The 27928-nt window shown below is 41.0% G+C and overlaps 2 protein-coding genes and 1 long non-coding RNA gene across 11 annotated transcripts in view; 1 reads left to right on the forward strand and 2 right to left on the reverse strand.

The window, feature by feature from the left end:
* The window catches only part of LOC145434478 (ficolin-3-like), a 45025-nt gene extending 39900 nt beyond the window's left edge, over positions 1-5125 (reverse strand). The window contains exon 1 of the mRNA XM_080311838.1: positions 5112-5125. The gene's annotated coding sequence lies outside the window, so the exon portion shown is untranslated. The remainder of the gene's footprint in view (positions 1-5111) is intronic.
* Positions 1-27928, reverse strand: part of LOC145434472 (sarcoplasmic/endoplasmic reticulum calcium ATPase 1-like) — a 402254-nt gene that overhangs the window by 251651 nt on the left and 122675 nt on the right. The window lies entirely within an intron of this gene.
* Positions 17587-27598, forward strand: LOC145434481 (uncharacterized). 8 transcript variants are annotated; one of them, XR_013913408.1, is made up of 6 exons: positions 17587-18093; positions 20125-20438; positions 21647-21744; positions 22133-22429; positions 24797-24956; positions 27149-27598. It is a non-coding gene; the product is annotated as an uncharacterized LOC145434481 (long non-coding RNA). The 8 variants fall into 8 exon arrangements; XR_013913410.1 differs by lacking the exon at positions 21647-21744 and having other exon boundaries at positions 22133-22249; positions 22317-22429; XR_013913409.1 differs by lacking the exon at positions 21647-21744.

The following is a 27928-nucleotide window of genomic DNA, read 5'->3' on the forward strand; positions in this document are numbered from 1 at the left end:
TCTCGTAGCCTTTATATTTACAGTGCGGAGGGGGCAACCCTTTTGTATGTCCATGGGCAGCCGTCAAACCACAGTTCTAGACTATTACTCTATCGCACCTTTTCATGACGTTCTTGATTTCTTCAATTCTCATTTGCACCCCCATTTTCTTTTTTATGACGCCGCAAAATTTCTTCCCAGGGATGGTATTCATCTACTGAGTCATTACAAAGATAATGGCGACAATGAGACTCTTGAGTTCCGTCTTAACGCTTGGACTGGTCCCTTGTTGTGGTAACTTGGCCAACCATTGGCCAATGTGAATCTCGTGATGAACGGGGTTTTGCTGTTGGTGGAGAGAGGGCGAGGTTCTTCGTTGTCAGCGGGGATTCCCTACCTATTCAATCTAACCTCTGATCTCGGCGTGTGCCCACGCCTACCGTCACACCAACGGACTCAGTCGCCGCCGGGGCCTTGTTTCTGGGGAGACGTGCATCCTAAAATCCCCAGACTCCTCGTCGGTCATATCCGGATATATGTCCGGTTGACCGGCAACAGCTGCTTTCTGGTTACCTTTTGGGAAAGTAGGTAAGACGGTGGCTGTCGTAATGCTACTATGGGCCGAACAGTTACAATCGTTCGGACAAGTGCATCTACGAGAGCTGCCAGGACCAATTTTCTCGTGTTGGTCCTCATTTGCGCCAGCGGGGATTCCACACTCGACGTCTTCAAGAATAGTGCCAGCAGGGATTCCTGACTCGACACTTGGAGTTTCCCATAGGTTTTGTGTGACGTTAGTTGCGCTTTTCAACTCGTCGTTCGCACCAGTGGTGATTACCATCTCGGTACTTGCGCCAGCGGCATCGGCCAGCGGCGACGGCCAGCGTGCCGGCTCGACGCTTATTTGATTTGCAGCTTCCATCAACCCATCATCGGTTACAGTGTCGCGAGGACTGCTTCCGACTTTGGTTCCGTCCCGTTGATCTCATGAGATCCCATCATGTAGCGTTACTAAAGACAACTCTTCAATTGCGTTAGACCAGAGGTCTCAAACACGCGGCCCGCGGGCCGCATGCGGCCCCCCAGAGCATTTTGTGCGGCCCGCGACGACATTTTATATTTTTATTAATTTGACAATATATAAGTGTCACATATATCTTTTCAGGTTATAAAGTGAAAATTCCCTCTTAAATTGTGCCGAAAGCCTGAAACTATTCATCAAACTTCACTATCACATCAATTGCAAACGCTACCATGCAGTGAAAGTTTCACTATTTCGCGACATTTCCAATTCATGATGACAAAACCTGACCGTTAGACGATTCATGACTGAAATTTGTGAGTGGGACTTGGATGCGACCTTTCTTAGAATTATTCAGAATCGCACTAACTCGATGGCCAAAGGAGAATGACTCTAGTGGACTCGGAATGCCGTGAATTTGTTTGAACCATGGACGGAACAAAATAATCGCGTATCAGGAGAATAGTAATAGATCAGAAGGTCGCAGCTTGGTATTTCACTTATAGATAACTAACCTACGGTTAGTTATCTATATTTCACTACCTAAACACGTAGTTATGGCAACCATTGGCAATCTGTTAGTTATATCTTTGGTCGCTAAACCATGTTATTAAGGCCACTTAAAGGTACCGAGTACCGTATTGGTACTCTCCAACGATGTAACATCAATGGGTCGTTCGGCGTTCCAGCATTTCAATCACTAGGACACATTCATTAATATATTTACATTATATTTATATTTTTTCAGCTCCTATATTTGAAGATACTTGACCATAAGATTAATAGCCTACTTATCGGAAGTATGCCCGAATCCTGGACTGGAATTACAATGCTCAACTTAAAAATGTTTTGATAACAGATCAGTCTCGATTATCAATCTGTTAAATTCAAGCTGCAAAATTATAATCCGATAGCTTTTATGATGGCATCATACATTTGTCCGACCATATGGTGCCTGTATCTTATAATTAATATATATCAAGTACAACAACAATTCTATTCAAATAGTTGTAAATGTGATGATTCTTTTCGTGCCAGGCTTAAATTGATACAAGAGTAAATCACATTTTGACGACATGTGTTTACTGTCAGTCTGCTGGATCGGCTCACTTTCAATAGGACAATTCATTCCCGCCAAATAAGTCCTACTTGGAAAGACATAGAATTCCCCTATAAATGCTGCGGCCCGCGGCGTCATCAAAACTGGAAAACTGGCTCGCGAGCACATTTGAGTTTGAGACCTCTGCGTTAGACGGTGTTTTCAACCCAATTACTATGCTTGGTAATTGCTGTCCTTGATCAATCCATTTTAACCCTATGATATTAAGTGGGACTCCTAATCCGGTCACAAATGGAACTGACAGACCATCAAAATTAAGCTCTAACAAGCAATCAACTCGGGACGAGCCACCTATTGCTGCTAATTCCATGTCTATTGGTTGACGTTCCTCCCAGCTTTGTGGGTATTTAGTAATAACGACCTTTTTCATTATCAAATTGGGGATGCTTCCCGTGTCAGCTAGGAATTTCGAACCCGTTGTTGTATCAATCAAATACAACAATTGGCCTCCGAACAATTCCGTAAATCGGGCTGTAATGGGTCATCCGGCGTATCAAGAAATGTAAATAGGGGCAGGGAATCATTATATACAGTTTTTGCGTGTTGGGGTAGTATATTAACTGGGAGCTGATTTACCGGATCAATCAGCACCCGCAAGCGATTTTAGAGAGTCGAATACCTTGATTCAGTTCATCATCCGTCCAATATGAAGCATCATATCGACGATGATCGGGGTATTGAGGTTCCGCCCAAGCCACTTGGCTATTACCTAGGGATGAGTGTGCAGGCGGTAAAGATGGCTTTGTGTCACGCACTTCCTTCGTTTCCTGGTTCCTAGGGCGCGTCTCTTGTTCATCCAGAAACTCGGAGTTCCAAACAAATTGTAGTTCTTCCGCAACGTCCCGCCAGGTTTTGTCTTTTTCCTAGCCTCGTAACATCAGTCTGAGCGCTTCAGGTAGTCGTTGTCGCAGATTTCGAAACAGACGCAATCCATCAGGATTATTTTTAATTCTACTGTCCATGTTTATTTCCAGTTGCTTCAAGGCGCTATTGAGCAACGGTAGTGGCTCATCCTCCCAGCGATAATCTCTGCGGAAATCTCCAATGATTTTTTCGTCATTTACCAAACCCTGGGGATTTGATAAGGAAAGAGATCGCATCACCGATTCCCATTCTGCTTCTCCCGAATTGGTATTAAAAAAATTTCCAAGTTGGGTAGCCTGCTTGTGCCAGCCAGCCGCCCTCAATTTCTTCTGCAAAGCATTAGCCAAAATCACATCAGCATCCGTATTCCCGGGACCGTGGCGTATTCGTCTCATCGAATTTTCCATCCACTTTAGCAATGGCATGTCCCCAGGGTCCATCATAAGCTGAAGCATTTCTTTTTCTGATTGCATTTTAACAGGTACGTTGAGCATTGGAACTGTTACACCGGGATATTGGTGCAACTGTTGTTGCCCTGGCCTTCGGCTACGATCGTTAAGAGTAGAGGTAAAACGAGGCATATTTGGATAAGTCGGGTTGTTAGGTCGGCCCCCATCCTTATCTTCATCCGACGAATTTTCGGAACTTTGGAGAGACTTCCCAACCTCCTTTATTTCTCGAGCCAATATTCGCATTCCAGTATCGTAATCGTCATCTCCAGCGTCTTCCGCATCTTCCCTTGTATCACCTTGTTCTCGAAAGGTCACCTGTCGGGATTCGCCATCCGCACTCCCCGCTCGTTTTCGAGAATCCTTCTCCTCGTTACGACGTTTCTGCCATCCTCGATACCCCATATACTTATCGAAGGGACTCTTTTTTGGTTTTGACGCAACAGGGGACTCCTTCCCCCCCAAGTCTGATGGAGCTTGGCATTTCAGGCGGGTTGGTAGGTTTTTGTTTGGCACGCGCACCACCTTCCACATGGAAACATGGAGTCGTTCCCCTGCAGGAATCTGACAGCGAGGTCGGCTCGGAACGTGGTAGCTTAGGATAGACGGCCGTTACTGTATGACAATCCAGACCCTTGCGAACCGTCATTGTTGGTCCTTATTTTACGTCTCCACTTGGCCGCTCAGCAGCAAGAACGTACGCCGGAGGATCATATTCTGGTGCATTTGGAAGTACCGTCAAAACGGGAGGTTGGGTTCTATCTCGCGTAACCTGTGCATGCGACTTTCCGAGCTCAAACTCTGACGTAAGAATGTCATTCAGCACATCGGCGGAGACCTTCCCGCTAACTTTTGTTGTGGCATCACAAACAGCTTTGAGGACCGCTTGAGCTTTTCGAACCTCTTTCTTTGCCTTCTCTAAACCTTTCATAGTTTTCGGAAGAGCTGTTTTTACTTCCTTTAAAACTTCAGCCTGTTCCGCCACATCTTTAGCAAGTTGTCTTTCTTGTCGCCGTGCATCTTCATGGCGTTTTTGTGTCGCTTTAAGCAAGGTAATCCCTTGTTTGAGTTCTTCTGTTGCCTCTGACGACTTTTTCCTTTTCAATGCTTTCAATATTCTTCGCATATCACTTCCTATTGACTGGAGGAAGTACTGTTGACAGAAGGTAGTTGATCAGGTGAAGATACGTTGAAATAGAATGTATATCCTTGCGTCGTATCCGTGGGTTGGACGTAAGCAGTGGATTCGCTGCTATTGGATCCCAAAAATACGTTCAACAGATTAGAAAACGTTCCAGGCGATACATGCAGATATATTGCTGCCAATGTAATCAGGAGAGATACAGACAATGAAAGCAAGGATACGACAAGTACAAGTTTTACGATGGTCGTCTTGGAAAGCATCGATTGGTCAACATCTGAACACCGGAAGTATCCCCGTACTGGCCACCAATTTTGTTTTTATAGTGCAGCTCCGATAACGATTGTTATGCGAGTAGTCCACACTTGTTCGGGTTACTTCCTAGTAAAGCGTTGCCTTTCGTTTGCTTTAGTATCCTGACGACGTTTGTAAATGGTGATTGGAGCAACAACAGTTGTAGGATTGTTTCTTCTCAAGTTGACAATTACCCTGGGGTCCAGAATTTTAATCTACCTTTATCTACTGATAATCTAGAACCTTCATACAACCAAATACTCCAATCAGTTAATCGCGCAGACGGAAATGAGGTAACTCTATGCAAAGCTTGGTTAAATTGGCATACACATCATTCATCAATTATAACACAAGGCATGGTTTAACCTATACATCATCATACACGATTCATAAACATTTTCAATACTCCAAGGTTTGTTTACGCATATAATTGATGCGACGGCCTTTCCTGCCGAAAAGCAGCTCCAAGGTTGGTTTACACATAGAATTCATGTGACGGCCGTTCCTGCCGAAAAGTTTATACATGACATATCGTTTCACACTCCATTACAATAGTCATGTAAGAACTAATGTTTTGAATTCAATCTGTTTTTTCACCGGGTTCTTTTAGTATTGGTGTCCTTAAGCTTTTTATTCATTCGTATGTTGACTAGCAATCGTCAAAGGCAAACAGCATGTTTTCGATGCCAAATATTTACATAACTCGGATGATTACGAGGGTCTTGATAATAAGTTTAACAATTATAACTTCCTATGTACGTGCTCATTAAATGCAACACGTAATGTTATGTTATTTTATGTCCTATTGAATAACAGTCCGCACAGGCAACCCGTCCTGATTTTGGCGTTATTATGTCCTATTAAATAACAGTCCGCACAGGCAACCCATCCTGATTTTGTGATCATGAAACCTCAGTAAAATGTAGGGGTCCTACCGCTGAGTGTGGGTAGTTATAACACATAACCAAGGCCTAATCAATGCCTGAATCCGTAGTACTTGCTAATAAATTACTACAATAACAACCAATTATTCACATATTAATGATCATCAACTCATACACATATCTAAGACATAAAATTTTAGCGCCATTTTGAAGCAACCTGATGGTAATGATCAAAGATACAGTAATACAATGCTTGATCACAATAAGGAACATTGGAGTCACTATGCAATAATATAACATGAGAATACCATTGTTGTGTTATGACTATTGGTGTCCCGTCGTCATGCAGCAGATTGATTTATGCCATCGATCCTCCAACGCATCCTTTCCGATCTCCATCATCAAATGTTCAGAACACATTTCGTAATTGTACGTTAGAGTGCTAAGTCTTGTGCATCTATTTTCGGACCTGATTTCTTTGACTCCCATGATCATGAAACAACTTTTCTGCGCATCTCTTCTTGATTCCGCAGCCGTCATGATCGTTTCTTTCTCCGTTACCTTTAACGCGATTTCTTGCGGGCTTGGTCTGGCACGTCCCATTCTTAGGTTCAATGTTGATTGCGCCAGATCACTTTATTAAGCCCTTGAGAGGAGCAATCTTTTCGGGATGTCGTTTGGCACTTTTAGAGTTGTACTCCCAAGTCGTATATTATCGCCAGCAGAGTGTCCCAGTATTGCGTGGGTAAAAGTATGGCATTTCTTTCTCGGCATTTTCCAGACGGTATCACGTGGTCTTGTCATATAAGTTTTGAATACACTCAATGCTCACAGGGATGACATTTAAACAGACACATATCAGACCATGGCGTCATTTGTTATCATAACGACGTTATAATACAATACAGTAATTTGCATACATATGCAGATCACGGTGCGATAACTGCACCTGCCAGGCATATCCATTTCGTGAAACGAATGTGCAGACAAGGCGGGTCTAATTCTAATGTCCCACTCAACCATCGACACATCAGTTTCGAAAAACGAATGTGTGGAGAGGATCCATGGATTATTTTCCCAAGGTCTTTATGATAGCAGTACGGGCCTGAGGTATTCCTCTTTGATTCTAGTCCTAGTTCTAGTCCTAGTTCTAATTCTAGCCCTAATCATTTTGGAATATCTGGCGGTCTTCTCCAAAGTCTAGCACCAAGGTACCGGGGCCATATCCATTGTGGATAAGCAACTTTTGGTTGCCATCTTGTTCGTCGTAACGCTTTTAATATTTTTTCCATGAATTCTCCAAGAGTAACGTTTCACACCACAACAAATCTGGCTTAGCGTTATACGCATCATATTGTTCCGTCTATACATCAATACTATCATATATTTGTACAAGTTTTTCTTCAGTTGTGTCCATTCTCGTTCATTACGGTTGCTATCGCATAACAATAACTTTCCTGTAGTCGGCCGTCCTTTTGACTTTGCGGCGATCACTTTCTCCAGCGGCATACCTTATTTTTATAGGGCCTTGTATGGCCATGTCGTCTCTCCTGAATGATGTCATCTATAAGCGTCGTCGAAACTTGCGACGTAGTCACTCCTGTCATCCGTTGGATTTGCGCCTTCTGTTCTTCCGTAAGATTTTTAAATCTTGCCATCCCGTAAAGTTTGTTATGACGTTCTGCCGACCAACTAGCAAATATCAACTGATAGTCTTTCCTATATTCCAAAGACTCGTGGTACAGAAGGTGACCCATTTCGTTCAGAATAAGTCATCATATGCCATGACATGCGACTGATTTCGTACCACATATTGTCTAGCATTTTCACGGTGTATTGTCCGGTACGTTCGAGTCTTTGCAGATTTCATTCAGGATTTACTTCTCCATTATGCTCAAACCATATATCCAGTTTGTTGTATAGCGTTACTATTGCATTCTCATTGTAACTCAAGTTTTCATTCATAATACTTTTCCTTATTCATAATACCCCAGCATTAAGCGTGACATCATCCCACCATGAATCATGGTAAAGTAATCACTTCATCAGTGGACTAACAGGAGCTTTTTGTTGACGAAACTATACATAGTCTAAATGAGCTTTTCCCAATTTTCAATGGTAACAATAATCCCCCCCCCCCACAAAGGAATATCAATGAACACGTACAACTAGAACTGCCCCCAGGAATTGTTCCATCATTTCGAGCGTCTTAGAGGGATCAATTAGTTGAGGCAGCTCCCGTCACACAGATTATTTAAGTACCATGCCCATAAAACATTTTTAAATTTCTCCGTAAATATGGCAATGTTGGGAACAAGTCACTACCTTTGAGTCACGAGTCAAGTCATGATCCTATTCTAGTAGCCCGTCGCTTTAACACCTGAGCAATGCTTTAAGCAACTCCCCGTTTTGTTTTACAATTTTATTTTCAAACATAAAAACGCACTTGCTAGTTATCTGGTTCCTGTTAACCTTTCTGTTGGATGCTAGTAAGTCTTCACTTGTTTACAATATAACTTCGTCTTCTGCACCTCAGCTCCATGTGAGATAAACTAAATTTTTAGGCCTCGTTCTCCAAGTTATATTCAGTTCTGAGCGGAAGGACGTTGACTTTCATGCATTCCCACGCGTCAATCAATAGGCAATATATTGCTTCCTTAATTATAGACTGACGCACATCCCGACATTCATCAAGCAAATTTTGCCGCTATCACGCATCATATGGCGTGATTAAACCGTCAATTAAAATCAAATTCCACCGTTTTGCTGTAATTTATACTTTTATGGCTTCCTAATTTCGTTACAACATTGCAATTCCCACTGCCTTTTGCAGCATCATTTTGCAACAGTTCCGCAATCTGCTTCCAAGTCTGCATATTGTCGCATTTCACGACCCGTACTTATTTTTATTACATAAACAGCACTTGGTTTTGTTACGCAATCCGTAACTCCAGCAGTTACATAAATTCTTTTGTACTTGGTTTTGTTACGCAATCCGTAACTCCAGCAGTTACATAAATTCTTTTTTCTCCGATTATGCAATTCGCAATTTTACTAGTTATGTAATTCTTGTTTTTACTTATTACGCAATTCACATCTTTGCTTGTTATGTAAATTTTCATTACGGTCAGAACAAATATTCTGATGGCACTTTACAATGCAGTCATCAGGTTTAGGGCTCGGACCACCTTTCCCCCAAAAAATCCGCAAATTTAGATTACTGCCGTGCCGTGCCAGCTACCATATCCCTTGGCAATTCTATGTAGCCTTCCCGACTCGAAATTTTGAATTGTGCGGGACGTTGATTAATCAAAGAGCATAGCAGAAATGGTGAGTGGCAACGCCGATATCACAACGCAGCTTTTCAAATACACATTGTCTCCCGGGCCTACGGCGCGAAATGAACTGACGCGAACGTGGTATACGGTAACGTAAGCTGTAATCTACGGTCATTTTGTGCGAATTAAATTTATTTTCCAAAACAAGTGCTAATGGAGTTTCAGAAAAAGTTAAAAAGCACGGCATTAGACGCTTCCCATTGTGCAACTCCATTTAGTATTTTCAACACGATAGGACATATGATCAATATAATTCAGTGCGCCACAGGCGTAACCAGGGCCGAAATCAAAACTTCTCCATTTTCAAAACCCGATGTTATACTTATAACAAGCACTGTTAATTCCCCAGCATCCGCAACTACTAAAACCTGCTACGTTCGAAATGTGGTTTTTCTTGTATATAGTGCAATTATCATCATATGTGTATGATTTTGACTCACAAGATCGCCCTTTCACACATTATTAGTCAATCCAAGGTCTGCAAGTTAGCGGAAAACACACCTGTTTGAGGCAAGTTGTCCGCAGAACCTGTCATTAGGTTTAGTAACTTCTCAAAGGGTCGTAACGAGGTTAGAACTTGGGTCTCTTCATCCACGTTATTATCGCCAATGAAAGATGGCGAGTAACAAACTGGTGGGCTCGACAGCAGTAATCACTCACGGAATGCTAGGTGATTGAACCTTTCCTTGCTACGTAACATTTAGGTACAACATCGTTCACAAAGCCATTTCTGTCGAGCACCATAATACAATACCAATTACCAAGGCAACATAATTCAGTAATTGTGTTGTTATTTATCTGATCCAATATTGGAAGATAAATTTATATTTAGACTTAAATAGATTTAGATGGAAATTACATTTTGCCACGGCCGCAAAACTTCAACGTGACAGAATTCACTCTGCCGCGACGCAATTGCACGCCTACACTGTCTCTGTGTCCCATAATTTTGACAAGTTATGCCAAGTACAACAACCTTTTTATTCAGTTATTTCAGAATGTGCATTTTTCTCGTGCCAGGCGTAAATGTTGCTATAGTAGGCCTACATAGTACACTCATAATGTGTGTGGAATCTGCGCAGTCCAAATTCAAAATAGGGTCGACACCACGCAGATTATTCTAGGTATTGTTATTTCAAAACCATGTACTTTTTTTGCCTAAACTGCAACTGTTGAGAGTTCGTATTCTACCATTTTGAGCTGTTACATTGCTTTACTCTTTTATGGCCTTTCAACAGTATAACTATTCATAACCGCTACCATCGCACAAGCGATTTCCGGCAATTTTTGTGGAAACCGGTACCATGCAAACCTATAAGTTTCACTTTAATTCAATTATTGATCTTACGCGCAGTCGTGACTGGTGCAATGTACATACTGTTTTGTTACTGACATATGTCAGAATTACCACTCTCATTTGTGTACTCGAATGCACGATGTAGCGCGCTGTGTAATGCAATTTACTTATACTAAACTAAAGCCGCGAAACAAGCGGTATTCACTTCGTGTCGTTAGACAGCAGTAGTTATAAAAACCAAATTGACAGAAGTGTTGGAAAATCAACTCACCCGACACAAAAACCTACCCACTGGTTCCGAAATATCTAATGCAAATGGTGATGCGGTATGCACGGATAACCACCTGCATTCATGCAGCTTACAACACCGACCATGATAACAATTTAGAATTGCTGTTAATACTTTTGGGCCACAACTATTCCCTCGCTAGCCAATAGTTAGAATTCACGAGTTACTGATAAAGCAGTAAGTTACCGAATGTTTGGGGGACTAGTATGGTAGACATTGGTGGGGTTACTTCTTAGTCACTGGGACAATTAAATTAACGACCATTACTTCAGCGGGCCTTTCAACATTTTCCAATTTATTAGCATATTCGTCAAGCTAAGTCCACTACAACAAATTTATTTTCCTTGAGTATTCAGAGCTAGTGTTTTCCGTAACTTTGTGGCTTGTTACATCAAAAGTGCACATTCAGACTGTGTGCGTTCACCTTTGACCAAAAGTGATCGTCAGACTGTGGTGTGAACACGTCTTCATGGATATGCCATTCCAATAATGTGCATATTGCGTAGCTTTGTACTGAATGATTAATATGTTGCGATGCACCAACATTCTCCCCCGCCTTCAATAAATACAATTATTAATTCATTAATTCAATTATTACGTATTTTTTATTGACGATTTTAATTTGTCCTGCAAATTAATGGCTGTTATATACGTTTACTGGTTATCAATACGAGTAATACCCCCAATATATTTTCTAGTCCTGTTTTTGCAGTACTTCATATAGGTGACATATGTCAATGATGTAATGATAGACATGCTTACTACGAAAATTATGGAATAACTATTTAGCGGGTTCTACATTCTACGTAGCCCGGTCAGCACCGGGGTATTAAGTTGGGATGATTCAATCTTCCAGAACTGGGCGGTCCAGACGATGGAACCGCGGCCGGAACCATGATCGCTACAATATCACCGCTTGTGGCTCGAATATTGACGTTTGGTATATTTTGTTCAGGTGTCTCATCGGAAATACATGTGGTGTTTATTAGTGTGACATTTGTGTAATGCCCCTGACGGGACCAAGCGCAGTACATTGTATGTCCTTCTTTGATGGCCTGCGTAGATCTGCGTAAGCAAACAGCACAACATGTGTGGAATATTAAATCCCTGCCGCCATGTGCGGGGCTAACGTCGTTTTTCTCGACAACTCATAACTATTGATTCTCTCCTTTTTAATCCCGTACAATTTATATGGCAGGGTGGTCTTTTTCACCTGTTCCACACTAGACCTAGTGAATCTACCACCCATATTTCAAGGTCCAGGGGAAACACTAACATACCTACCACACACCCATCACTTGATGCTGCATACTTTTGCCGACAACACCTCTGGGCATGTAATTCACTAGTACCCAACAATGTTATTCCTGCTTATCAATGGATCAATTTAGCAGTCGGCATCATCCCCGAAAAGCGTCGTTCATTGTGCGCTGCTGTGAGAACTACGAAGTATATTAGAGCAGTTATTGCTCACTGCAAGATGTGATGGCCTTTTAAGAGGAACTGTCTTGCGTGATTTTATTATCTGTTTCAAATGATGTTGGATTTTTCACAGCGCTGTCACCATGGCCTTCGACATGGTGTTCTGGTTGCGAGAAACGACATTACTCCTACTTGATGGCCGTATTTCTCAAAATTTAAGGGTAGAATATATCCGTTCATGGTATTGATGAAACCTGATAAACGTGAACATCTGTATTCGCTGACATGTCAGTGATAGACAATTTACCGGAATTTTGCGACACGTCAACTGTTCTAATTCTCAAGCTTGGCTATGAGTTACCGGTCCAGCCCGAATACCTGATTTTGATGGAGAAACATGAATCAATCATCTCACAAAATTACGCAAGGATAGTGATTTGGTTCCAGGATATGTTCCAATTAGATATTCCTCACCGGATAATCAATCCATTCTGTGACGTGTCCAGGCATGAAATGTGTGAGCAGCTGATTGCATTGTAGTCAGGGTTGCCATACGTCCCCTTTTAAGAGGATTTGTCCTCTTTTTTGACTTTTTTGAAAGTGTCCTCGGAGGACGTCTAAACGTCCTCTTTCTTGAGAATTGTTCCTCTTTTTTGTAATTTTTGGTTAAATGTACGTGGAAATTGGACTGAGATATAGGAAATCAGCGCCCGAATAACGGTCTGGCGGGTTTTTCGGAACCTGAGCCAGAAAATGACTTTTTTTAGTCAATTAGCCACAAACTCGGGAAAAATTTACCCTTTTTCCGGATTTTACTCCATCATTGTAAATCTGAAAATTTTGAAAAAGCGTCATTTTTTCAGATTTCGAAAATATGGTAACCCTAATTGTAGTGTAGAACTATTTTGAGTTCAACCAGAAGTTCAATATCTCCAATCAATCGTTCTGGGTACACAACTGAATAAAAAAATAAACACTCTCACTGAAGTTGGGCTTGGCTTTTTCGCCGTTACCCTTCCCCGCTCATATTTGATAGAACGCGTTTTTTTGGCTAATCGAGGAGGGTCTTCGACGGGCACTACACCAACCTTGAAATTTGATACTACAATTATTGTAGATAAATAGGGGAACGTCGCAGACGTAGTCTAATGTTTGTTCTGGAAGCGATTGTAGCAGGTACATTTCAATTCTTACATGCAATCAGGTTGTAGTGCTCTTGCAATTGAAAATTGGGTTAATCAGTTGACTCATATCTTGACATGTACTTGACAATGTCAATAAATATGTGTAAAATCATTCGCAAAACCAAACATTCGTATTCGCCCTATCTAGAAAAGAGGTTCTCGAACTTTTTTAGACACGCCCCGCTTGATTATAGTGAAATTTCACGCCCCGTCATCGACATATATAAAAAAAAAACGTATTAAAATGGGCGACCAGAATGTTTGCAATCCCAACGCATAGTTTGATGGCATGGAAAATTATGAATAATGAGAGGCTAATTCAACTTATCCTTTTTTTTCGATTAATGATGCATATTATACATGGCATATGACACGGCCTGGTAAGGATCTTATTTCTTAATAAAACGGTGCTTTTCGACGCACTCTGCACAGATGCTTGACAGACAGACCATAAAACGTCAGCTAGCAGTTGTGCTACGCTGTACAGTGTACAGTTTACGAACCATTGTGCGGTCCTCTTGAATGTTTATGACCTAGTTTAGTCTTCCGATAAAAACGAAGCGGATTAGGTAATGGTGAAACAAGACTTACATTACTCTATGCATCAACATCGATTACAGTTATGTCATGAAAACTCTGTGTAAAAAAGGGTTGTCCAAAATTGGGAGAATCTTAAAAATACTCCGCGACTGATGTGTTTCATTCTACAGATTATTTATTTAAAAAAAACAATGAGCCAGAACGAAGCTAACAGGAGAGCCGTTCAGATTTCAATCAAAGCGTTTGAAAGTAGCTGCTCAAGAATGGGTGTGCCACCGACCATAGAACGGCGAGAAGACTAGTAATCACATAACCATTACTCTTGATTAGCAAATCGGCTATGCTTCAATGATCACGACAGCAGCAGCTTGATGATTAGGTGTTCAAGGAGTCTGTAACCGGCGGGGATTCAGAAAGCGCATTGTTGGTAGGTTGGCAGATGATGATTTAAGATTATTTCACGACATGTTGAGGTACATAGCGGGGGACATAGCGTAGTGGTGACGATAAGCGCCTACAAATCTGGCGGATCCAACTCGATTCCCGTCGGAGGTTTATCTGGGCTCCTCTTCCCCCGCCGTTGCCGTTCTTTACGGCGACAAAAAAGTACAGAAAAATACCCGACGAAAGAAAGCACTCACAAGGAATGGAAAGAACTGGTAGAAAGGGCCGCAGCTTCAAAAATATAAACTTCGAAAAGAACTGTGACATCGGGCACTCTAGGCCGAGGTGGATGTTAGATTAAAAGGATCGCTACTGATGCGTGTCGTTCGACATCGTCCTATCTATTCATGACATCGCATTATATCTTATCGAATTGTACATTGTGTGTGACTTGTTCAGATGAAAAATATAACTCAAAGATTTACGAAATACATGATGAAGAAACAACAGCTTCTTCACAAAAATTTCTACAGCACGACTGCTTTATTGTGAAGGTAGCGGCTAGGGGTGGTGTGAACCTCTAAAAGGTTCAGGTTCGTGTGAACGCGAACCTTTTTGAAAGGTTCTGTGTGAACACGAACGTGAACCTCATGACGTCACGGGACGTCATATTGCTAATTCCAATCTATCCTTCAATGAAATGATAGCCTATATTAATGTACACCAGAGGTCTCAAACACGCGGCCCGCGGGCCGCATGCGGCCCGCCAGAGTATTTTGAGCGGCCCGCGACGACATTTTAGATTTTTATTAATTTGACAAAATATAAATTTCACATATGTTTTTTTCAGGTTATAAAGTGAAAAATCCCTCTTAAATTGCTCCGAAAACCTTAAATCAAACTTTATTATCACATCAATTGCAAACGCTATCATGCAGTGGAACATTCACTATTTCGCCGCATTTCCAATTCATGATGATAAAATCGGACCCTTAGACGATTCTAGACTGAAATTTGTGAGTTGGAATGGGACGCGACCTTCCTTAGAATTACTCAGACTCGGGCTAACTCGATGACAAAATGAAAATGACTCGAGTGGACTTGAAGTGACTCGGAATGCCGTGAATTTGTTAGAACCATGGACGCAACAAACTAATCCCGTATCAGGGGAATAGTAATAGATCAGAAGGTCGCAGCTTGGTATTTCGCTAACTAAGCAAGTATAGTTATGACAACCATTGGCAATCTGTTAGTTACATCGCTAAACCATGTTATTACAGCCACTTAAAGGTACCGAGTACCGTAGTGGAACGCTCCAACGATGTAACAGCAATGGGCCGTTCGGCGTTCCGACATTTCAATCACTAGGACAAATTCATTAATATATTTATATTATATTTATATTTTTTCTGCTCCTATATTTGAAGATTTCGCTATGTGATTAATAGCCTACTGATCAGAAGTATACCCGAATCATGGATTGGAATTACAATGCTCAACTTAAAAATGTTTTGATGTCAGATCAGTCTTTATTATCAGTCTGTTAGATTCAAAATATTCATAGTAGCTGAAAATTATAACCTGATAGCTTTTATGATGGCATCACACATTTGTCCGCCCATATGGTGTCTATATCTTATACTTAATATATATCAAGTACAACAACAATTCTATTCAAATAGTTATAAATGTGATGATTCTTTTCGTGCCAGGCCTAAATTGATACAAACGTAAATCACATTTTGACGATGTGTGTTTACTATGAGTCTGCTGGATCGGCTCACTTTCAATAGGAAAAGTCATTCCCCCCAAATAAGGCCGACTTGGAAAGACATAGAATATCCATATAAATGCTGCGGCCCGCGGCGTCGTCAAAACTGGAGAAATGGCCCGCAAGAACATTTGAGTTTGAGACCTCTGATGTACACGATACCTAGCGACGACTCGGGCAACATTACGTCACAATGCTGAAATACATATTGACGTTTTAAACGTCGCCAAATGTATCAACTGGGGCAATCAAATGATATAATAATCCCATAAAATCAATATCTTCCGTCGCTTTGCCAACAATTTTGACGAGGACTTACCAGGGAATATAAGGAAACGAAGGGACGTAGTATATTTTTGTCCTTGATGTTCTTGCGGCATATACACCGACTCATGATATACATACACACGATCTGCGTATATGCATACCATGAGTAGATATGCAAGATGCAGATATAGCCTTGTAGCAGTGTTGGGATGACTCGAGTTATGACTTGACTCAAGTCAGACTCGAGTCACCTTTTTCGTATGACAGATCGGAAAATGTATTCGGCGTCTGAGTACATTGATATTGAGCAGAGTGTGAAACGGGTTTCTATACTTGCTACCGATAGTAGGCCTACCCCAGTTACAAGTGTGTAGTCACAGTAGCCAACACCTCAATCGCACCGATTTGGTTTTAATGATCCAGTAAACATATGAAGTCAATATTGACCCCAAACGTCTGCTAGATTGATTAGTTGAATAAACATCATTCGCTGACTACGTTGCTTATTTCGCTCGTGATATTTTGTGATTGTGGGTCAAGCTCGCAGCAGAAAGTCAATAGATATATTTACAAACGGAAAGTTGGATATTTCGAGGAAACTTTTGCAACAAAGCAAGTAAAACTTTTGAGATTGTCAAGGTACATGCTCGTTTAGTGTTGATTTTTTATGCCTATTGCGCCATGCATAGAGTGGCCTGCAGTTGAAATGCAATAAATTTGAACCAACGATGAAGTGAAAATTGTAATATATGAAAAAGGTTCACAGTGCAGAACCTACCAAGGTTCTGTTGTGAACGCGAACCTCTAAATTTCCGAGGTTCACACACAGAACGCGAACTTGAACCTCACGTTCACACCATCCCTAGTAGCGGCTGTAGTCAACATGCCGTGTTTCCATCGAGGGAAAGCAAATGCGCTTATGCAAGTGGCGAACGAATTCCCCATTGCAGAAGGGATCCATCATCAGTGAATACAAATATAAAGTGTGACTATGGCACTATACTTTGTGTGATCTTATTGGACCCAAGTTGTAGTATATAGCGGATGTTTTGAATGCTTGGTTATGCTTGGCAATTATACTTACAGCAGATCGAATTCACTTGTAAGTGTTGGCAAAGTCCCTAATGATGCTGCAGAAAAGAGGTATAAGGCAAGCACAAACTATGCTAGATACTATGCAGCATAATCTGTGCTTTTCGTTACACCTCTTTTCTGCGGGATCATTTAGGACTTTGACATATAGGCTACCATATCCAGCATAGCCTGTGGGTGCATTTACACTTCTCTTTTCTGTGTTTATCATTAAGGACATTGACAACACTTACAAGTGACTTCAAATTGCTGTAACCCAGCAAACACAGAACCGTAAAAAAACCTTTCGGGATGGTTTCGAATGGTTATTTTAGGGTTTCGATTTTTATGTTTCAGAGGTATGTTTAAAATACGTAGGAAAAATGATCTTGAGGATCAAATTATTCTGTATGAATTCCAATTTGGTGGTAAGTATTCTGATGTGGGAAGCTATTTGGAACCTGTAGATACCGTTGCGTTTTGATAGAGTGCTGTCATCAGTATAAATTCATGTTACTTGGTCGAAAACCTTATTTTCTGATTTACCGTCATCATTATATACAGCCTATATTCATTGTCTCGTGAGTCTCGTCTGTTTCGCTAGCTGAGCATGAATTCCAGTTTTATTCCGAGTAAATATAACTAAATAAGTCGAATGGGTGCACTTAACTGTACGTGGTTATCCGAGCGTGACTTCTAGATTATTCTGGAAATTTGAACCGCGCTTCGCGCTTCGTTCGCGGGATGACTGTTTCGGAATGTGGTTGTATACAGGGCTGTGGAGTCGGAGTCGGAGTCGGTGGAGTCGGAGTCGGAGTCGGGGTGATTTTCGCTTGATGGGGTCGGAGTCGGAGTCGGAGTCGTGAAAACTATAATAGCTGGAGTCGGAGTCGGAGTCGGAGTCGGTGGGAAAATATTGACTGGAGTCGGAGTCGGAGTTTGTGATAATGACTATGACTTCGACTCCGACTCCGACTCCAACTTCTCTATCATGAAAACATATGCTTTCAAAGAATTTTCAATATAATTTTTATGTACCACCAATCACTGTTATTGATAACCATACAGATCAGGGGCGGCCAGCCCGTGGCACGCAGGCCAAATTTGGCACACGAGAAGGTTAGGTGTGGCCTGCGAGGTAATTTTCGAAATTATTTATGACATCAGGTACAATTGCAAAACCAACCAAAATTTGATTAGCATGACCGCGAAATTTGATGATGACTAAAACAACAGTTCTGACGCATTGACGTATCCAGGGGTCAGCGACATTTATCCCAGATCTTCTTATATGACCATGAAGTAGAATAGGCTATTTCATAGCAGATTTATTTGACTTGAAATTTTTCTCGGTACTTCGCATGATTCATTGTCACTAGATTTCTTGCATTCAGTATTTGAGCCCCCTTCTGAAAATTATAAATACATATTATTCACAGAATTGAGTCTAACTATATTCGCAATTAGGAGATACGGCTTCGCTTGTGCACTCGCAGCGAGATCGTCGACACAACATTTGTACAAAATGATAGAGGCATGTTCACTGATACCGTCGATTTTGCTATGTCTAAACGTCGAATAATCCTGTCCTTGCCAAATGACCCCAGTGGTATACAGATGCGACCCCCAATGTATGTTAGCGACATATTTATCGATGTAGCTATAGCCTAATTCAGTCGTTATCTTGCAAAAAAATTTCGCGCTTCGCGCGACCATGCCCTGCTGCGCACAGCACAGTTGCATGACATATTGTTATCAATTTTAGAGCGTATTATATAAGTCTTGTTTGCAATGTTACCTAATTCGGTTCGCTCCTATATCGACGACTAAAAAAGGTTTTCCACATTCCAGTTGCCCGTGCAATGGTTCGTAAATCTCAGGTGTCTCTTTCACCCTGATATAGATAAAATTATACATTACTTGCAAATTACGACTCAGTTGCAGAGGGGAAGAAAATCGCAAGATGCGTTTTGCGTTGATGCAATTTTTAGAATTATACCATGATACTGTGACAGAGAAAATGCATCGGCTGGTTTTGTAAAATTGTAAAAATGATGTAAATATGACCAAAGGATGCTTCCCACATGACAAAATTAAAAATATTTGTAGTGTAGCTTAGCTGTTTGGGTCGAACAAATGATTAAGAAAGACTGCAAGTCCCAATCCTTGAATACTTGATTAAGTACATGTAGACTAGACATAGGCTATGGTCTTTGACTACTTAACTAAATTCCATTTACGACCAATGTCTATTATTAGTAGTAGTAAGAGTGTTTGTGCTTGTAATCAGGATAGTGTGCAATGACGAAATTAGTAAGTTCAATTTCTTTATTAGTTGCTGAGTTATACACAAGAGCTACACTTGGATTTTTTATCTACATTTTTGTTATACAGGATTGGATATCTGCCATATTTGAATGATTCATACATTTCAGGATATTAGAGAGTCCATGTTATAAAAACTTGAATAAGGAAGGATATTTAGCAAATCTTTATTTCATGTTAATTGCATAGTGGATAATTCGAGCTGTGCCACAATGAAACAATTTAGCATGCCACAGTTAATCATATGTTTGCATGTGTTTAATGGTTGTATGATAGTCATTCAACCGACAATGTGGCATATAATTTTCGAAGTAAATTGGTAATAATGCTGGAGTCGGAGTCGGAGTCGGAGTCGGAGTCGGTACATTTAAAGACTCGGGAGTCGGAGTCGGAGTCGGAGTCGGTATATTGAAAATGTGTGGAGTCGGAGTCGGAGCCGGAGTCGGTGGTAAAATTTACCGACTCCACAGCCCTGGTTGTATAGTTGTGTATGTTAAATTCTGGAAGCTGGAATTGCGACTGGTACCGGATGTGGGTAAGAACTAGGTGTACGGTACATAGTTGAGCGAGTAATATGCTATTTTGAAGGAATACCCTGTAGTTTATGACTCCGAGAGCTGTTTGACTTGCTGCAAACAGTTCGAAAATTACGTCTATTTCGGTGGCTGTAATAATAATAATACAAGCATTTTCAGCTATTTATAACATTATAATGTAGCATGTTATCAGGGACAATCACCGTACCGGAATGCATACTATATGGGTTGCTCAATGGCTTGGTCGTCTGCAGTTATCCACGTAAGTTTCTAAAATGATGCTTATATGAGTCATTTTCGTATCATATTATGATAACATACCGTAACATGTAGGAGATTATATGACACGGCCTACTGGGTATAATCTTAGCGCTGGCGACCAGCTGTACCAACTACTTTTTCACTGATTCCTAAAATACTAATTAAAATCTCGTCCGGGCACTGAAACCCCCTAAAATCTCTCACAAAGTTGGAAATTTTCATTTTACTGAACAATAGGGGCGCCCGAGCTGAATGCCGATTAACATTTGGTACGCACGGTACCGATTGTGACGCCATGCCATTGAGCGTCTCGGCGAAGTCAAGCCGTGCTCCCGGTGAGGCCGTGACCCTCTGAGTATGTTGCTAGAGATTGATGTGATGCCAATATACGTCCTATTCGAGTAGTTTTAGTATTTCGCGTCGTAGCGCATTTACAAATTTGAGAATACAAATGATAGCACTGAAGCCAACGCATATTGTAGAATTTACTATCAACATCAACGTGTACTTATTTGAAGCTAGCTGGCCAATTTACAAAACAATTATATAGTTCCATTCGGGTCTTGATGGTTCCTAAATTTTATTTGAATTGGCAGTATTGGAACGTAGTTTTATAGGTGTTGCAACCAATGTTCCCTGTAAGCTGCTCAAGTGTGCAATTGCGACATGCTGACACCGTATCTGGGCACAGAAAATTTAAGCTGCGCACAAAACATCAAAGTGATGACCTTTTTTTAGTCGCTACGCACTGTTGTCCAAGTTGAGTGCGTGCAGACTCTTGAAAAATTGGAGGGAACATTGGTTGCAGCTACTTTGAGTTGGTTGCATCGCATCAATCGCTGTAAACGCGAATACGTCCTAAAATGCAAGTAGCCTACTTTCATATTTTTTGTCGCGCATATAGAAATTTGGACAAATAGAAATGAGAACACACCAGTTATTCTCTGCGATTAACCGACTGATTAACAAAACGGCTCATTCTCATAATTCATTCAGCTAAGTCCTAAACGGCATCCCAACCAAACCAAAAATGATATCGCAAATGTATGATTTCAAACTGCCGAACATCCCAATTATAGGTACAATTTATCTATCTATGATGCACTATAAACACTGTTTCGTTAATTAGCCTGTTATGCGCAGAGAACACCTAGTGTGTTATCGCACTGGTGTCTCATTCACATTAGAACTATGTTATAATATTGTCAGTTCCGATGAAATTTATGACCCACAAAGAGCCGAATGGATTCATCTGCTACGTGCAAGGAAGTACGCATCTATATCGAATTCCGCAGTGATATGCGTAGGTAGGCTGCATTTGTATAATCAAAATTCGTGGATGCGCGATGATGCGAAATGCAAAAACTACTCGACGTATTCGGGTCACATTGAATTATATGTCGCAAAATACTCTGACAATCATGGGGAACACAGCTCGACTTTGCCGAGACGCTTGTTGGCGTCACAGTCGAAAAGAGACTTTATTCGACTATTGTCTACGGGCGATACAATTGTTAGAAACAATGTAGATTCGGACATTCAGGGTTATTTTCGGGGGGTTCCAGTGGCCGGACCAAATTTTAATTTATATTTTCGAAATCAATGTGACAGTAGCTTTCGATTGAGACCGGTTGAACAAAATTTTGAGCTCGAGTTGCCAGCGCTAAGATTACCACCTACTGCTTTCGATTTCAGAAACAGCAGCACTGATTTTTTTCGGAAGAGCAAGCGGATGCGTAAGAGCTGGCAAAATTGGTAAACTTCTTGACCGGAAAGTGAATTAAACTGTTCTACAAAAAGATTGTACCGCAGGTATGAGGCTGAATATTTCTAATACTTCTGAGACTTATGGCTAGCAAAACATGATATACAATTGCAGTTTAAAGTTCATCCAACGCAGAAGCAACTTCCCACTTGGCAGACCGCACTGTCACAATATCACACTGATACGATCGCAAAAGTGGATTTACATACTTTCGTAGTATTCCCTCGGTATGTCTAGAATTTTTAACCGGACTGACTTTGATAATTATAATGATATCAAAAACTCAATCTCAAACCAAGTATCAATGTTTGATTCGTGGATGTGAAGCAATAACTGCAACTGCTGTACCCAGAATCCCTCAATAGGGTTCTTTAGAGTAATGAGGTATCTTCAGTAACTTGAGACTATATTTTCATGCTTTGCGGGGATAGTTATGTGCACTAGATTCATTTTAATATTCTGAAAACAATGTGGGGGTCGAATATCCGCATTTTAGTTTCATGACCAAAAGTATTTAAGAACCCCTGTAGATACGATACCGCCATATTGTATATTTTGACTCGCGTCAAGTCAGGTTAATCGATTTTCGAAGGTGACTCGAGTCAAATCAGTCGATTTTTGTATGTGACTCGAGTTGAGTCAAAATTCAAGTCAAGGTGCCTTTTCGTCGTATGAGGCATGATTATGTCATTGCATTTTGCTAGCTGTCTGAAACAGATTGAGCGGTAATTGACTCTGAGCCAATGAACGAATACAGAGTTAAATATACGCGCAAGAAGACGCTGTATCGCTCACATATACGCAGAACTGTTAAACTGCGTAAGTAATTGCACAGCCTCAGTTTATAGAACTTCTAGAACTGGTAACTTTACCAGCCAAAATAGAGAATAGAGAAATAAATTGATAAGATGCAATACATTACCCTTTTACAAACAGATATGATACACCATGCGTTAGTACAACGACGAAGCCGTTTCTGCTAGTGCGGAATAGTGTTGTTGCACACAGGCGAATAGCTTATTTTGAAAAAAAAACAATAATTTGAAACTGACATCAATTTCAGCATTCAACCGTCAGCCACGTGTTGCACATCTATCCGTAGATTAGTTATCAATACCTATATCTATAGCTAATGTTCGGTCAACTGGAAAGTTACACAGCACATTGCATTGAAATAGCAGTGACGTAACGTTAGCAGTCTTCTCACAACTTTTCTGCAATCCTAGTTAAAACTCCAGACTCAAAGCAAGAGGCTTGGATGCATGATTATGCATTTTTGTTTTACTTCTAATCCAATTCCTTGTGTTCCTGTAAAGGCTACTGCAGGCCTATTGTGTGAAACAAGCCAAGCTTGCTGTACGGCAGGGGTGGGCAACATACGGCCCGCGGGCCGGATCCGGCCCGCGAAGGGATTTTGTCCGGCCCGCGGACAGTTTTCCGTTTTACATGATAATGTGGCCCGCGGCCCCAGTCTGCCGAGATTTGCCACTACTTGCTTACAACGTCAAATTTTAGTGACTGCATAGTGCATGTTATTATATACGTATATGCGCAGCGTGCTAGAGTGGAGCTTACGCGTAATTTCGTCGAAGCGAGAAGACTTGTATTATCGGCATTTGCGATGTACTCAACCCTAATGTCGTTTGAGGTAATCATGGTGTTTGTCGACTACAATGGTCAATTACACCAGGCTGATATTTCTTATTTTTCATTCTGTAACCGCCGACTTGTAGCACGGCACACTTCTAGGCTTTTGTAAGACGAAAGCACTGCTTATACCAAGGGGTCGCCAACTCAAAACGGGTCGCGGGCCACTTTTCAAATTTCGTAGAGGTCGCGGACCGCATGAATTCATTATCGAGATTTCTCAGGCCACACAGTTGAACAACGATGCTATCTCGTCACCTACTCAACCCTAACGAATATATGTGTTGGTAAATTAGGGGTACAGGGGTTATCGAACTCCTTGAAATCTTAATTGAGGATTGCACCGTGTGTTGATTGATCAGATAGAAGCAGACATGGCGGCGCCTGTATGACAATGCTATTCTCAAATCCACATTGTCTTCGTCACTATCGGCGAGAAATGGCTTTGAAGTGACATTACTGTCGTTAAAATGTATTCATTAAATGCGATTTATTCCTTGTATATGTGGAATGTGGATAAATGGGCGGATATTGTATCGATTCAGCAATCCGGCCCGCCAAGTACTTAATTTTCCGATATCCGGCCCGCCGACTCGAGAAGTTGCCCGCCCCTGCTGTACGGTATAGACATTTGCTATTCTCATGTCCTTAATAAGAATGGACCATGATTTGGAACTTGGTGCGATGTCCGAGTTTTCTCGAATTTAGTCATTTTAATCTAATTTGTATACAAACTGTAGCTATAACTCTAATTTAAATCTAATTTGCAGACAACTGCTGTGTAGCTATAATCCTTATTCTACTCTGATTCGGAAATATATCTAACTGTAATTCCAATCTAATCAGGAAAAGCTAAAATATTTCTAATTGTCCAAGTCTTTTTGTGAAGTCCTTGCCGGGTATGATCGTTGCACTTGAATAATTCTGTTTGTATATTATGATTTCAGATAGCTGGATTCAGCTCAGTTGGAGGCGACACAATTGGCCAATCTGTCAGATCCATCATGAAAAAGGTCGCTACTACCCGTGTGTGGAGCAGTTACAGCCGTGTTGGAAAATGTGGGAAGGAGGCTTTTAACAAGCTCGCGTTGTACAAGATCATATATAGTGAGCAACATTTATGTTTACCTTCGAACCTATCTATATGTGTTCAGTAGCCTACCTTACACCCCATGTAAATGTTGAGCTAGCTCAGTGGTTCTCGAACTTTTTTGACAAGCTACCTTGGCAATAGCTAAAATTTTCGCCACCACCCCTTTATCGTTATATCAAAAATATTAAAACGAGCAGCCAGAATATTAGCGACCCCAACACATTGTTTGACGGCATGCAGGGTATTCTGGCTACACTATGTTACCAGCCTGAACTATCGCGTCTCCAGCAGGACTGTCGTGTGTGCGCAGCGTGTGCGAATGTTAGCCTGACCGCGGACTTTAGGCTGTCGATGACTAAAATATCAGTTCCGACATGTTGGCGTAGCCAGGAGCCATCTTTGTATATGACCATAAAGTAGAATATCTCGTAAAGGATTTATTTGTCTTGATATTTTTTTAGCGCTGCGCTCGATTTATTGCCAATCGATTTATTGCTTTTAGTATTGGTGTCTCCTCCTGAAACGTCTTATTTACGGAATTGATATTAGCTATATTGGCAATTATGCGAGAACGTGTCGTCCGACATACGACTTCGCGTCTGCACTCGCGAAAAGATCGTCGGCGATGAAACCTTTGCACAAAGTGATAGACGCACTTTCACTGAACTCTTCGATATTGATACGTCCAAGCGTTGATTAATCATGTCCTGGCCAAATGAGCCCAGCAGTTTACAGCGTCGACCCACAATATATGCAACTAACAATGTTTTATTGACCTAATTCTTTCATTAACTTAAATAATATTTTCGCGCTTTGCGCGACTAGGACATGTTTTCATGACATAATTGTTAACGATTTTGATGTGTGGTAATATGAGTCCTTTTTTACTGTTACCTATAATCCGGTTCGTTCCTATCGAACGACTAAAAAAGCACATCAACATTCAAGTGGCCCACGCAATGGTTTGGAAATCTCATGTGGCCCGTTGGCCGAAAAGGTTGACCACCCCTGATGTACGGTATCAATAAATTTTTGTCAATCATTATTCAATCGATTAACCAATTCAGTGTCATGGTTCAGTTATTCAAATGTAATACGATGTAATGTTATTCAACAGAATGTTATGTAATTTAACATTGCAAGTCTATTATGGTTAGTGCAGGGGTGGCCAATCGTTTTCAAAAGTCTATTATCGTTTGTGCAGGGGTGGCCAACCTTTTCAAATTTTTTCAAAGTTCACGAAACAATTAGGTCAATGAAATAATGTTAGTTGCATATATTGTGGGCCGTCGCTGTATACCGCTGGGCTTATTTGACCAGGACATGATTAATCAACGCTTGGACATATCAGTATCGAAGAGTTCAGTGAAAGCGCGTCTATCACTTTGTGCAAAGGTTTCATCGCCGACGATCTCTTCGCGAGTGCAGGCGCGAAGTCGGATGTCGGACGACACGTTCTCGCATTCCATTTTGCTGGGTAAAAGACGGATTAATCGGTCATTTATCTTCAATCAAATAATATAAAGTTAAATATAAATGCAAAAGGCGTTTTATCACTCACACGTAGAACTGCTAATAGCATATGTGAGTAACTGTATAGCTACACGCTACGTTCTATTATCAGCCGAAATAGAGGATCGAATACGAAGCCTCGAGAAGTTGCAATAAATTGATAAGGGACAATATACTACCCTTCCGTGAGAATAGGGACGCATAGACAATATTCGTTCGATTTAAATTATACAGGAGAGTTGGTAAAAGATAGCACCGCGCAATTTAACCACTGTGCTGTCTGAGAAACAAAGATACCTTGCTAACAGAATAAACTACTACTACGACGACAACGCAAGCATAAGCTGTGACCGTTTCGTTTGCGGTCAATTAAATTATGATGTAACAACAGGATCAGTGAAAGGTGCGATCAGTGAATGGCTGTTTGCTCTCACAAGTGATACCGGCATATCGCAAAAAATCCGAACGTACATAAGATATAGGGTGATTTAATTGACACCGTTTACTTGATTACTTGAAATTGACTCGTGAATTTTACTCCGAGTCACGAGTCAATCCATATATCTCGAGCGCCGAGTCGAGTCAAGTCATTTTTGCAAAGTGACTCGAGTCATCCCAACACTGCGTAGTACTAAGAGCTATCTAAACAGGATCGAGCATGTCTTTAACATTCAATGTTGTTGTTTCTCTGTAGGGTTCTATGGGGAAAAAGGCAGAAAGCAGCGTCTTATCCTTGTCATCAGAAGATGAAGAAGACACATAATCAGTTGGCTTGATTATTTTTTCATTCGCTTCTTTGACATCGTTTCGTTTTGAATTATTTTCTTTGAGTTTCGTTGACACTGTTTTCTGTATGAATTATAAGTTCATCAAAGGCAATGTGTACTGTGATACGTGTATGTGTCCGCAGCCACCCTCAGGTATGCCTAAATATGGGAATACAGGGATGTTAGTATCTCAGGATGTTTTTCTGACCATCGATTGTACGTTCTAAAGCATTGTAGATACACAGTTTTATCTACGTTTTATTAACGATCCCGATTTGCGTGAAGAACGCGTTAAAACGCGTCGACACAAAAACCGACTTAAAACTATCCTGCTAGTCTTTAATATGAACCAAATAAAAACGTTTTTTTAACCTCAATGGGCTGTTTCGTGTTTGCTGGGAAGCATCTGATAAGTACTAAGTGTAACCCATTACATTCTCTTACATTCTATCAGTGTTGGGATCAAGTCACTACCTTCGAGTCACGAGTCATTTCGAGTCATTGGATATTTTGACTCGAGTCAAGTCAAGTCATTCGATCTTCGAAGGTGACTCGAGTCAAGTCAAGTCACTCGATTTTTGGAAGTGACTCGAGTCAAGTCAAGTCAAGTCAAGTCAAGTCACGAGTCAAGTCATATTTCAAGTCAAGTTGCCTTTTCGAAGTATGAGGCATGCCTACGCCATTGCATTTTTGTAGTTGTCCGAAAC

Source organism: Botryllus schlosseri, chromosome 2 (genome assembly GCF_051294905.1).
Source record: "Botryllus schlosseri isolate E-star chromosome 2, Bs_hap1, whole genome shotgun sequence".
In the NCBI taxonomy this organism is placed as follows: domain Eukaryota; kingdom Metazoa; phylum Chordata; class Ascidiacea; order Stolidobranchia; family Styelidae; genus Botryllus; species Botryllus schlosseri.